At 46.7% G+C, this 15,438-nt stretch overlaps 1 pseudogene; it reads right to left on the bottom strand.

The window, feature by feature from the left end:
• LOC135557803 (ena/VASP-like protein) overlaps window positions 1-15,438 on the bottom strand; it is an 89,413-nt pseudogene that overhangs the window by 27,425 nt on the left and 46,550 nt on the right.

The following is a 15,438-nucleotide window of genomic DNA, read 5'->3' as shown; positions in this document are numbered from 1 at the left end:
CCTGGCCCCAAATACCTTCACCCATGTATACTGTCTTGTGTTGGGCTGCACTCACCCTGGCCCCAACAACCTTCACCCATGTATACTGTCTTGTGTTGGGCTGCACTCACCCTAGCCCCAAAGACCTTCACCCATGTATACTGTCTTGTGTTGGGCTGCACTCACCCTAGCCCCAACAACCTTCACCCATGTATACTGTCTTGTGTTGGGCTGCACTCACCCTAGCCCCAACATCCTTCACCCATGTATACTGTCTTGTGTTGGGCTGCACTCACCCTAGCCCCAAAGACCTTCACCCATGTATACTGTCTTGTGTTGGGCTGCACTCACCCTGGCCCCAAATACCTTCACCCATGTATACTGTCTTGTGTTGGGCTGCACTCACCCTAGCCCCAAATACCTTCACCCATGTATACTGTCTTGTGTTGGGCTGCACTCACCCTGGCCCCAAATACCTTCACCCATGTATACTGTCTTGTGTTGGGCTGCACTCACCCTGGCCCCAACAACCTTCACCCATGTATACTGTCTTGTGTTGGGCTGCACTCACCCTTGCCCCAAAGACCTTCACCCTTGTATACTGTCTTGTTTTGGGATGCACTCACCCTAGCCCCAAATACCTTCACCCTTGTATACTGTCTTGTGTTGGGCTGCACTCACCCTAGCCCCAACATCCTTCACCTGTGTATACTGTCTTGTGTTGGGCTGCACTCACCCTAGCCTCAAAAACCTTCACCCATGTATACTGTCTTGTGTTGGGCTGCACTCACCCTAGCCCCAACAACCTTCACCCATGTATACTGTCTTGTGTTGGGCTGCACTCACCCTAGCCCCAAATACCTTCACCCATGTATACTGTCTTGTGTTGGGCTGCACTCACCCTGGCCCCAAATACCTTCACCCATGTATACTGTCTTGTGTTGGGCTGCACTCACCCTAGCCCCAAATACCTTCACCCATGTATACTGTCTTGTGTTGGGCTGCACTCACCCTAGCCCCAAATACCTTCACCCATGTATACTGTCTTGTGTTGGGCTGCACTCACCCTGGCCCCAAATACCTTCACCCATGTATACTGTCTTGTGTTGGGCTGCACTCACCCTGGCCCCAACAACCTTCACCCATGTATACTGTCTTGTGTTGGGCTGCACTCACCCTAGCCCCAAAGACCTTCACCCATGTATACTGTCTTGTGTTGGGCTGCACTCACCCTAGCCCCAACAACCTTCACCCATGTATACTGTCTTGTGTTGGGCTGCACTCACCCTGGCCCCAACAACCTTCACCCATGTATACTGTCTTGTGTTGGGCTGCACTCACCCTAGCCCCAAAGATCTTCACCCATGTATACTGTCTTGTGTTGGGCTGCACTCACCCTTGCCCCAAAGACCTTCACCCTTGTATACTGTCTTGTTTTGGGATGCACTCACCCTAGCCTCAAATACCTTCACCCTTGTATACTGTCTTGTGTTGGGCTGCACTCACCCTAGCCCCAACATCCTTCACCAATGTATACTGTCTTGTGTTGGGCTGCACTCACCCTAGCCCCAACAACCTTCACCCATGTATACTGTCTTGTGTTGGGCTGCACTCACCCTAGCCCCAACATCCTTCACCCATGTATACTGTCTTGTGTTGGGCTGCACTCACCCTAGCCCCAAAGACCTTCACCCATGTATACTGTCTTGTGTTGGGCTGCACTCACCCTGGCCCCAAATACCTTCACCCATGTATACTGTCTTGTGTTGGGCTGCACTCACCCTAGCCCCAAAGACCTTCACCCATGTATACTGTCTTGTGTTGGGCTGCACTCACCCTAGCCCCAAAGACCTTCACCCATGTATACTGTCTTGTGTTGGGCTGCACTCACCCTAGCCCCAACAACCTTCACCCATGTATACTGTCTTGTGTTGGGCTGCACTCACCCTGACCCTGAAACTGATTAATGATGTCCCTTAATACTCCCACTGATACTGAATGAGTCTCTCCCCCATTTCTGTCTTTCGTAAAATCCATTGTACAGTTCCAGTCCCCGCTGACCACCAGCGTCTCCTCAGGCGAGACTTCCTGTCTACGGCTTTTATGTGGATAAGCAAAACTCTTATGTCACAAATCTCCACACTCAAACACCGTAGACTATCTGTGCTGGCAAACCCTGCGTAGAGCCCCTCCCCATGCCTCACTTTAAAATGCACATTTAACTGTTGCTCATTGAGGATATGGAATTTTCCAGCTGTGTGTCTTGTTAGAGAGAAGATGTGCTGACCCAGCAGCCACAGGCCTGGGAGATACACACTGTTATACTGACTGTTACCACTGGAGGGGGCTCCACGCGCACACACACACAGACACACACACACACAGACACACACACCACACACACACACACACACACACACACACACACACACACACACACACACACACACACACACACACACACACACACACACACACACACACACACACACACACACACACACACACACACACACACACAGACACACACACACACAGACACGCGCAAACACAAACACACACACACACAATCATATTTATTCTGTTTTGCTTTGGCATTTGGAGTTGAGATGAAATGATAAGCGGAGCAGAAATAGCTAAGGTTACAAAGGCTGGCTGGTCATGTATTTCCCTGAGGGCCGAGAGATAGCAATAGATTGCAGAAACAGCTTGAGTTACTGTACCTCTCTGAAGAGTCTAAAAGTCCTGGAGCATAATCTCAAGCACAAATCTGATATTAACATCTATTCTCCACAATCTGCCCACCATGGCTTAGTACTTCAAATGTTCAGCTGTCATTATACCTCTATCATTCCATGTCCCTCTTTTACTCTCTCTCCCTGTCTTTCTCTGCTACTCTCTCTCTCTCTGCTACTCCCTCTCTCTCTGCTACTTCCTCTCTCTCTACTACTCCCTCTCTTCTACGGTCTCCCTCTCTTTCTCTGCTAATCTCTCTCTCTGCTACTCCCTCTCTTTCTCTGCTACTCCCTCTCTCTCTGCTACGGTCTCCCTCTCTTTCTCTGCTACTCCCTCTCTCTCTCTGCTACGGTCTCCCTCTCCCTCTGCTACTCCCTCTCTCTCTGCTACGGTCTCCCTCTCTTTCTCTGCTACTCCCTCTCTCTCTGCTACGGTCTCCCTCTCTTTCTCTGCTACTCCCTCTCTCTCTGCTACGGTCTCCCTCTCTTTCTCTGCTACTCCCTCTCTCTCTGCTACGGTCTCCCTCTCCCTCTGCTACTCCCTCTCTCTCTGCTACGGTCTCCCTCTCTTTCTCTGCTACTCCCTCTCTCTCTGCTACGGTCTCCCTCTCCCTCTGCTACTCCCTCTCTCTCTTCTACGGTCTCCCTCTCTTTCTCTGCTAATCTCTCTCTCTGCTACTCCCTCTCTTTCTCTGTTACTCCCTCTCTCTCTGCTACGGTCTCCCTCTCTTTCTCTGCTACTCCCTCTCTCTCTGCTACGGTCTCCCTCTCCCTCTGCTACTCCCTCTCTCTCTGCTACGGTCTCCCTCTCTTTCTCTGCTACTCCCTCTCTCTCTGCTACGGTCTCCCTCTCCCTCTGCTACTCCCTCTCTCTCTGCTACGGTCTCCCTCTCTTTCTCTGCTACTCCCTCTCTTTCTCTGCTACTCTCTCTTTCTCTCTGCTACTCCCTCTCTCTCTGCTACTCCCTCTCTCTCTGCTACTCCCTCTTTCTCTGCTACTCCCTCTCTCTGCTTACGGTCTCCCTCTCTTTCTCTGCCACTCCCTCTCTCTCTGCTACTCCCTCTCTCTCTGCTACTCCCGCTCTCTCTGCTACGGTCTCCCTCTCTTTCTCTGCTAATCTCTCTCTCTCTGCTACGGTCTCCCTCTCTCTCTGCTACTCCCTCTCTCTCTTTCTCTACTACTCTCTCTCTCTCTGCTACTGTCTCCCTCTCTTTCTCTGCTACTCTCTCTCTCTGCTACTCCCTCTCTCTCTGCTACTGTCTCTATCTCTCTCTGCTACTCTCTCTCTCTCTTCCCCACTCTCTCTCTCCCTCTCTCTTGTCCTCCTGTATGTTAATCCTGTAAGGAGACAGAGAGAACAGAGGGAGAAGAGGAATAAAAGGTTGATGAGGACAGTTGGGGGTCATGTGGAAATGGGGCGCTGCTGCCTGCTAGCAAACAGAGTCTTGTGTGACAGACAGACCCCTCTATATCGTACAGTCTATGATGACAGAATCTCACAGACAAAATAGTGTTATTAATGTTCTAATCCTCTCGATGGGAAATATTTCAGGGAAGTTCAGTGAATGTTGTGTCTGATGTCTTTCCTGTCTTTGCCATGCTAACATCCGCAGTGATTCTCTCTCTGGAAAATGTTGTGTGAATGTTGTGTGGATGTTGTGTGATGACCTTGATGCCTTACCTTGCTCTCTGCACCTCCATCTCGTCTGTAGTGGGCCCATTCTGGACTTGGCGCTGGACTGCTGGGCCTGGAAGGGAAGGAAGGAAGGGGTGAAAAGACAGAGATATTGGTGACCATTATATGTATGGTTGATTTGATTGTTTATGTTGGTACCAGAGAGAAAGAGAGAGAGAGACAGAGAGAGACAGACAGAGAGAGATAGAGAGAGGGAGGGGTAAGGGTCTCTCTTCACAGTGTCACCATACTCGAGTTTGTGTCTCTTATCCACCTGACAGGAGAGACTCAGGTAGACCACCCCAACCTGCATCACAGCTGTCACTCACTCTCTCTTATGTCACACAGACATACTCCTGTTACATAGTCCAAGCACTGCCTGTGGGACTTTACAAAGAGAGAGAGAGTGTTACCAGTTTGACTGGGAATGTTGTGGGCCTGAACCGAAGCCACAGACAGGATCATCACACAGACATTGTGGCCCTGGAGGTTTGGTGTTTGACTCATGAGTTGTGCACTACAATCTCTTCTGTTGCTCACGACTGTCAGAAGTGTCTCGACAGAGACCAAGGACAGGTCAGAAAGGATGTTGATGACTTTGGTTGGTCCAGTTACAGCCAGTGTTCCAAAATAACACACAACAACAAAGGGACCTGACTCACAATCTCTGGCCAGACGTAGTCTCCATTATACTACATACTACTACTGACCAGACAGAGTCTCCATATTACTACAAACTGCTACTGACCAGACAGAGTCTCCATACTACTACATACTGCTACTGACCAGACAGAGTCTCCATTATACTACATACTGCTACTGACCAGACAGAGTCTCCATTATACTACATACTGCTACTGACCAGACAGAGTCTCCATACCGCTACATACTACTACATACTGCTACTGACCAGACAGAGTCTCCATACTACTACATACTGCTACTGACCTGACAGAGTCTCCATACTACTACATACTGCTACTGGCCAGACAGAGTCTCCATACTACTACATACTGCTACTGACCAGACAGAGTCTCCATACTACTACATACTGCTACTGACCAGACAGAGTCTCCATACTACTACAAACTGCTACTGACCAGACAGAGTCTCCATACTACTACATACTGCTACTGACCAGACAGAGTCTCCATTATACTACATACTGCTACTGACCAGACAGAGTCTCCATTATACTACATACTGCTACTGGCCAGACAGAGTCTCCATACCGCTACATACTACTACATACTGCTACTGGCCAGACAGAGTCTCCATTATACTACATACTGCTACTAACCAGACAGAGTCTCCATACTACTACATACTACTACTGACCAGACAGAGTCTCCATACTGCTACATACTACTACTGACCAGACAGAGTCTCTATTATACTACATACTGCTACTGGCCAGACAGAGTCTCCATACTACTACATACTACTACTGACCAGACAGAGTCTCCATACTGCTACATACTACTACTGACCAGACAGAGTCTCCATACTGCTACATACTGCTACTGACCAGACAGTCTCCATACTACTACATACTGCTACTGACCAGACAGAGTCTCTATTATACTACATACTGCTACTGGCCAGACAGAGTCTCCATACTACTACATACTACTACTGACCAGACAGAGTCTCCATACTGCTACATACTACTACTGACCAGACAGAGTCTCTATTATACTACATACTGCTACTGGCCAGACAGAGTCTCCATACTACTACATACTGCTACTGACCAGACCGAGTCTCTATACCACTACATACTGCTACTAACCAGACAGAGTCTCCATACTACTACATACTGCTACTGACCAGACCGAGTCTCCATACTACTACATACTGCTACTGACCAGACAGAGTCTCCATACTACTACATACTGCTACTGACCAGACAGAGTCTCCATACTACTACATACTGCTACTGGCCAGACAGAGTCTCCATTATACTACATACTGCTACTGACCAGACAGAGTCTCCATACTACTACATACTGCTACTGGCCAGACAGAGTCTCCATACTACTACATACTGCTACTGACCAGACAGAGTCTCCATACTACTACATACTGCTACTGACCAGACAGAGTCTCCATACTACTACATACTGCTACTGACCAGACAGAGTCTCCATACTACTACATACTGCTACTGACCAGACAGAGTCTCCATACTACTACATACTGCTACTGACCAGACAGAGTCTCCATACTGCTAAGTACTTCTACTGGCCAGACAGAGTCTCCATACTGCTACTGGCCAGACAGAGTCTCCATTATACTACATACTGCTACTGGCCAGACAGAGTCTCCATACTGCTACATACTGCTACTGACCAGACAGAGTCTCCATACTACTACATACTGCTACTGACCAGACAGAGTCTCCATTATACTACATACTGCTACTGACCAGACAGAGTCTCCATACTACTACATACTGCTACTGACCAGACAGAGTCTCCATTATACTACATACTGCTACTGACCAGACAGAGTCTCCATACTACTACATACTGCTACTGACCAGACAGAGTCTCCATACTACTACATACTGCTACTGACCAGACAGAGTCTCCATTATACTACATACTGCTACTGGCCAGACAGAGTCTCCATGCTGCTACATACTGCTACTGACCAGACAGAGTCTCCATTATACTACATACTGCTACTGGCCAGACAGAGTCTCCATTATACTACATACTGCTACTGACCAGACAGAGTCTCCATACTACTACATACTGCTACTGACCAGACAGAGTCTCCATTATACTACATACTGCTACTGGCCAGACAGAGTCTCCATACTACTACATACTGCTACTGGCCAGACAGAGTCTCCATGCTGCTACATACTGCTACTGACCAGACAGAGTCTCCATACTAGTACATACTGCTACTGACCAGACAGAGTCTCCATACTACTACATACTGCTACTGACCAGACAGAGTCTCCATACCGCCACATCATCTTTTATAATGAGTTTTTAATCACACACACACACACACACACACACACACACACACACACACACACACACACACACACACACACACACACACACACACACACACACACACACACACACACACACACACACACACACACACACACACACTTCACTCGCTCTGAGACCTTGAAGCCGCGGCCCTTGCAGAGGGGAACCACTACTCAACAGTTTACATCCGAACACAACCATCAACATAATGAAAATCCACTCAACTCCGGTCAAACAACAATAACATATCAACAGTATTCACAACAGCCAGCTGTCTGTCTCTCAAACCATGCCACGATTTAAACACATATATACACATCACACATACATTCTATGACATGATTATAACAAAGACACACACACAGACAATCCAGTGAGTGTGAGAGACAGCCAGCAGTAGTACCTACAGGACATATTAAAGAGGAAGCATTGGCTGTGGCAGACACAGAAGCACTGGCAGACCCACTCTCTGCTCACCATAGCTCGCCCTCTCTCCTCCATCTCCTCCTCCTCTGTCTCTCTCACCTGTCCAGATACCTCCCCTCTGCCTCCCCCATACCTCCCCCTCGTCTCCAGTGTCATCCCCAGTAACCTACAACACTAAGCAGCAGAAGGAGAGTACAGGGTAGTTCATCTTTAACAAGCTTCCAGAAGACTGAAGACAGAGAGACAAGCTGGGTGGATCCGTAGACATCCAGAACACCAGGGGTCACTGAGATCAGGAAGGCTGTCTTCACCAGGGGTCACTGAGATCAGGGAGGCTGTCTACACCAGGGGTCACTGAGATCAGGAAGGCTGTCTTCACCAGGGGTCACTGAGATCAGGGAGGCTGTCTACACCAGGGGTCACTGAGATCAGGAAGGCTGTCTACACCAGGGGTCACTGAGATCAGGGAGGCTGTCTACACCAGGGGTCACTGAGATCAGGAAGGCTGTCTACACCAGGGGTCACTGAGATCAGGGAGGCTGTCTACACCAGGGCTCACTGAGATCAGGGAGGCTGTCTACACCAGGGGTCACTGAGATCAGGGAGGCTGTCTACACCAGGGGTCACTGAGATCAGGGAGGCTGTCTACACCAGGGGTCACTGAGATCAGGAAGGCTGTCTACACCAGGGGCCACTGAGATCAGGAAGGCTGTCTACACCAGGCCTCCAGAACACCAGGGGTCACTGAGATCAGGAAGGCTGTCTACACCAGGGCTCCAGAACACCAGGGGTCACTGAGATCAGGAAGGGGGCCTCATTTGTCAATTGTACGCAAATGTCTTACTAAATTCGGGCATATGTTGAGACTCTAGGATTCGCATGCGGCAGAAATTATTGTGATTTAACAAACTGTCGCACACAACATATAGGCATGTTTTCATTGATAGGTCTGAGCCATATTATATTTGTGCAGTGGTTAAGGCGCGCTCCAACCCAGCCTGGAAAACGCCCTCCATCCACCTTTTATGCTAACAAAAACACCCTCATTTGCTGTTGTCCATGATTTGGAAATGTTGGAACTGGACCATGTCCGTTTCAAAAAGAAAGCAGAATATCAAATTCGATCACATTTCTGCACAGGTGTGGGCAGAATGTTTTCATATTTTTCAGCTACTTTTTTAACTAAAAATGCATGCCGCCTATAGCGAGTGCTAAACACTGCCAGCGCATTCTGTAAGATTGATTGATTGATTGTCTATTGAACGATTTAAGAGTAAATGCTGCCTACAGCCTCCAATTCTCTGCAAAAGATGAATTGTTGTTCAATATTTTGTCTATCAATGCATGATTGTCTTTCTATCTCCTTAAACATGTTATTATGTCCAGCTCCTATTGCACAGTAATACTGTAGGCTACCCATACTGACATACTGACAGTGTCTCCTGACCCCTCCTGTCTCAGCCTCCAGTATTTATGCTGCAGTAGTTTGTGTCGGGGGTCTAGGGCCAGTTTGTTATATCTGGAGTACTTCTCCTGTCCTATTCGGTGTCCTGTGTGAATTTAAGTGTGCTCTCTCTAATTCTCTCTTTCTTTCTCTCTCTTGGAGGACCTGAGCCCTATGACCATGCCTCAGGACTACCTGACATGATGACTCCTTGCTGTCCCCAGTCCACCTGGCCGTACTGCTGCTCCAGTTTCAACTGTTCTGCCTTATTATTATTGGACCATGCTGGTCATTTATGAACATTTGAACATCTTGGCCATGTTCTGTTATAATCTCCACACGACACAGCCAGAAGAGGACTGGCCACCCCACATAGCCTGGTTCCTCTCTAGGTTTCTTCCTAGGTTTTTGCCTTTCTAGGGAGTTTTTCCTAGCCACCGTGCTTCTACACCTGCATTGCTTGCTGTTTGGGTTTTTAGACTGGGTTTCTGTACAGCACTTTGAGATATCATCTGATGTACGAAGGGCTATATAAATACATTTGATTTGATTTGACATGATTTTTACCAGTCATGTCAGAAAAGGAGAGACACGCCCTGCAATATGACATTGATTTAGGTCTATGTAATAAAAACAAAATAATTTTGTTTGGTGACATGATGCTATGCGATCTACTAATTAATGGCAAATGCATCTGTTTAATCATTAAATTTTTTATTAGCCTACCATTATTATAATTCCCGGGATTCAAACACCTCCATTTCCACCAAAATAACAATATTTGCTTCCAATACAGTTGATCAACCACTAGAAGTTGAGCGTGCGCATGGTCTAAGATTTGCGCAGAGATACGCACCTTTGATAAATGAGGCCCCAGGCCTCCAGAACATCAGGGAGCAGACGTGAGGAATAGTGAGTGGTAAGGTGAGGTGCTGTGAAGCTCAGGCCAAATTCCAAATCAACCCAGACACCCTGAACACGATACTGAAACCTAATCCCTACACCCCGGCCTACTCCATCAACACTTGCATTGATGGAAGAGGTTTGAATAGGTGTAACCAATATGGCTATTACCATACACCTTACAGCACAGCTATCTAATCCTCTTAGAGCTCATCACAGGGGACCTGCTCTTTGGCAGTTCAGTCAGTGGTATATTGCCACTTCATACAAGCTTAAACAAAATGGCACTTCAACAGTCTGTCGCATGTTTCCTTTTCATCACAGTGTGTGTGAATTGTGTGAATGTGTGTGAGAGAGGTAGTGAGTGTGTGTGTATCTGTGTGTTTGTATAAGCATTAACAAGCACTACAGAAGAGAGGGTGTCTATCCCTTGACATCATGACATCTGCTAAGCAAACAAACACACACTGTTAATTTGATCTCTGCCGCAGTCACCTCAGGCAGTGTGTGTGTGTGTGTGTGTGTGTGGACCTCTGAGATTTTCCCATATGCAGTGTGTGACGTGTTTCTGTGATTTGAGTTGTGCGTGCGGCCTGTGTGTGCATGCGTGTGTGTTTATTAGTCAGATATAAAGAACAGAACTGGAAGAATGGGCCCTGGGGAGAACTATTCAATGACTCATTTTAATTAAAAGAGGAGAGTGAAGATGGGGAAAAACAAAATTAACACACTGTTACTGTAATGACTGGGAGGAGAGGACTACTGTTACTGTAATGACTGGGAGGAGAGGACTACTGTTACTGTAATGACTGGGAAGAGAAGAGTATTGTTACTGTAATGACTGGGAAGAGAGGACTCCACTGTTACTGTAATGACTGGGAAGAGAAGAGTATTGTTACTGTAATGACTGAGTAGAGAGGACTACTGTTACTGTAATGACTGAGTAGAGAGGACTACTGTTACTGTAATGACTGGGAAGAGAAGACTACTGTTACTGTAATGACTGAGTAGAGAGGACTACTGTTACTGTAATGACTGAGTAGAGAGGACTACTGTTACTGTAATGACTGAGTAGAGAGGACTACTGTTACTGTAATGACTGGGAAGAGAAGACTACTGTTACTGTAATGACTGGGAAGAGAAGAATCTACTGTTACTGTAATGACTGGGAAGAGAGGACTACTGTTACTGTAATGACTGAGTAGAGAGGACTCCACTGTTACTGTATTGACTGGGAAGAGAGGACTCCACTGTTACTGTAATGACTGAGTAGAGAGGACTCCACTGTTACTGTAATGACTGGGAAGAGAGGACTCCACTGTTACTGTAATGACTGGGAAGAGAGGACTCCACTGTTACTGTATTGACTGGGAAGAGAGGACTCTACTGTTACTGTAATGACTGGGAAGAGAGGACTCTACTGTTACTGTAATGACTGGGAAGAGAGGACTCCACTGTTACTGTAATGACTGGGAAGAGAGGACTCTACTGTTACTGTAATGACTGGGAAGAGAGGACTCCACTGTTACTGTAATGACTGGGAAGAGAGGACTCTACTGTTACTGTAATGACTGGGAAGAGAGGACTCTACTGTTACTGTAATGACTGGGAAGAGAGGACTCCACTGTTACTGTAATGACTGAGTAGAGAGGACTCCACTGTTACTGTATTGACTGGGAAGAAAGGACTCCACTGTTACTGTATTGACTGGGAAGAGAGGACTCCACTGTTACTGTAATGACTGGGAAGAGAGGACTCCACTGTTACTGTATTGACTGGGAAGAGAGGACTCTACTGTTACTGTAATGACTGGGAAGAGAGGACTCTACTGTTACTGTAATGACTGGGAAGAGAGGACTCCACTGTTACTGTAATGACTGGGAAGAGAGGACTCTACTGTTACTGTAATGACTGGGAAGAGAGGACTCCACTGTTACTGTAATGACTGGGAAGAGAGGACTCTACTGTTACTGTAATGACTGGGAAGAGAGGACTCTACTGTTACTGTAATGACTGGGAAGAGAGGACTCCACTGTTACTGTAATGACTGAGTAGAGAGGACTCCACTGTTACTGTATTGACTGGGAAGAAAGGACTCCACTGTTACTGTATTGACTGGGAAGAGAGGACTACTGTTACTGTAATGACTGGGAAGAAAGGACTCCACTGTTACTGTAATGACTGGGAAGAGAGGACTACTGTTACTGTAATGACTGGGAAGAGAGGACTCCACTGTTACTGTAATGACTGGGAAGAGAGGACTCCACTGTTACTGTAATGACTGGGAAGAGAGGACTCTACTGTTACTGTAATGACTGGGAAGAGAAGAGTATTGTTACTGTAATGACTGAGTAGAGAGGACTACTGTTACTGTAATGACTGAGTAGAGAGGACTACTGTTACTGTAATGACTGGGAAGAGAAGACTACTGTTACTGTAATGACTGGGAGGAGAGGACTCCACTGTTACTGTAATGACTGGGAAGAGAAGAGTATTGTTACTGTAATGACTGAGTAGAGAGGACTACTGTTACTGTAATGACTGAGTAGAGAGGACTACTGTTACTGTAATGACTGGGAAGAGAAGAATCTACTGTTACTGTAATGAATGGGAAGAGAGGACTACTGTTACTGTAATGACTGGGAAGAGAAGACTACTGTTACTGTAATGACTGAGTAGAGAGGACTACTGTTACTGTAATGACTGGGAAGAGAAGACTACTGTTACTGTAATGACTGGGAAGAGAAGAATCTACTGTTACTGTAATGAATGGGAAGAGAGGACTACTGTTACTGTAATGACTGGGAAGAGAGAACTCCACTGTTACTGTAATGACTGGGAAGAGAAGAATCTACTGTTACTGTAATGAATGGGAAGAGAGGACTACTGTTACTGTAATGACTGGGAAGAGAAGAATCTACTGTTACTGTAATGAATGGGAAGAGAGGACTACTGTTACTGTAATGACTGAGTAGAGAGGACTCCACTGTTACTGTAATGACTGGGAAGAGAGGACTCCACTGTTACTGTATTGACTGGGAAGAGAGGACTCCACTGTTACTGTATTGACTGGGAAGAGAGGACTACTGTTACTGTAATGACTGGGAAGAGAGAACTCCACTGTTACTGTAATGACTGGGAAGAGAGGACTCCACTGTTACTGTAATGACTGAGTAGAGAGGACTCCACTGTTACTGTATTGACTGGGAAGAGAGGACTCCACTGTTACTGTATTGACTGGGAAGAGAGGACTCCACTGTTACTGTATTGACTGGGAAGAGAGGACTCCACTGTTACTGTATTGACTGGGAAGAGAGGACTCCACTGTTACTGTAATGACTGAGTAGAGAGGACTCCACTGTTACTGTAATGACTGGGAAGAGAGGACTCCACTGTTACTGTATTGACTGGGAAGAGAGGACTCCACTGTTACTGTAATGACTGGGAAGAGAGGACTCCACTGTTACTGTAATGACTGGGAAGAGAGGACTCCACTGTTACTGTATTGACTGGGAAGAGAGGACTCTACTGTTACTGTAATGACTGGGAAGAGAGGACTCTACTGTTACTGTAATGACTGGGAAGAGAGGACTCCACTGTTACTGTAATGACTGGGAAGAGAGGACTCTACTGTTACTGTAATGACTGGGAAGAGAGGACTCCACTGTTACTGTAATGACTGGGAAGAGAGGACTCTACTGTTACTGTAATGACTGGGAAGAGAGGACTCTACTGTTACTGTAATGACTGGGAAGAGAGGACTCCACTGTTACTGTAATGACTGAGTAGAGAGGACTCCACTGTTACTGTATTGACTGGGAAGAAAGGACTCCACTGTTACTGTATTGACTGGGAAGAGAGGACTCCACTGTTACTGTAATGACTGGGAAGAGAGGACTCCACTGTTACTGTATTGACTGGGAAGAGAGGACTCTACTGTTACTGTAATGACTGGGAAGAGAGGACTCTACTGTTACTGTAATGACTGGGAAGAGAGGACTCCACTGTTACTGTAATGACTGGGAAGAGAGGACTCTACTGTTACTGTAATGACTGGGAAGAGAGGACTCCACTGTTACTGTAATGACTGGGAAGAGAGGACTCTACTGTTACTGTAATGACTGGGAAGAGAGGACTCTACTGTTACTGTAATGACTGGGAAGAGAGGACTCCACTGTTACTGTAATGACTGAGTAGAGAGGACTCCACTGTTACTGTATTGACTGGGAAGAAAGGACTCCACTGTTACTGTATTGACTGGGAAGAGAGGACTACTGTTACTGTAATGACTGGGAAGAAAGGACTCCACTGTTACTGTAATGACTGGGAAGAGAGGACTACTGTTACTGTAATGACTGGGAAGAGAGGACTCCACTGTTACTGTAATGACTGGGAAGAGAGGACTCCACTGTTACTGTAATGACTGAGTAGAGAGGACTCCACTGTTACTGTAATGACTGAGTAGAGAGGACTCCACTGTTACTGTAATGACTGAGTAGAGAGGACTACTGTTACTGTAATGACTGGGAAGAGAGGACTCCACTGTTACTGTAATGACTGGGAAGAGAGGACTCCACTGTTACTGTAATGACTGAGTAGAGAGGACTCCACTGTTACTGTAATGACTGGGAAGAGAGGACTCCACTGTTACTGTAATGACTGGGAAGAGAGGACTCCACTGTTACTGTAATGACTGAGTAGAGAGGACTCCACTGTTACTGTATTGACTGGGAAGAAAGGACTACTGTTACTGTATTGACTGGGAAGAGAGGACTACTGTTACTGTAATGACTGAGTAGAGAGGACTCCACTGTTACTGTATTGACTGAGTAGAGAGGACTCCACTGTTACTGTATTGACTGGGAAGAGAGGACTCCACTGTTACTGTAATGACTGAGTAGAGAGGACTCCACTGTTACTGTAATGACTGAGTAGAGAGGACTCTACTGTTACTGTAATGACTGGGAAGAGAGGACTCCACTGTTACTGTATTGACTGGGAAGAGAGGACTCTACTGTTACTGTAATGACTGGGAAGAGAGGACTCTACTGTTACTGTAATGACTGGGAAGAGAGGACTCCACTGTTACTGTAATGACTGGGAAGAGAGGACTCTACTGTTACTGTAATGACTGGGAAGAGAGGACTCTACTGTTACTGTAATGACTGGGAAGAGAGGACTCTACTGTTACTGTAATGACTGGGAAGAGAGGACTCCACTGTTACTGTAATGACTGAGTAGAGAGGACTCCACTGTTA

Source organism: Oncorhynchus masou, chromosome 16 (assembly GCF_036934945.1).
Source record: "Oncorhynchus masou masou isolate Uvic2021 chromosome 16, UVic_Omas_1.1, whole genome shotgun sequence".
Lineage (NCBI taxonomy): Eukaryota > Metazoa > Chordata > Actinopteri > Salmoniformes > Salmonidae > Oncorhynchus > Oncorhynchus masou.
This window is presented reverse-complemented; position numbering and strand designations above follow the sequence as displayed.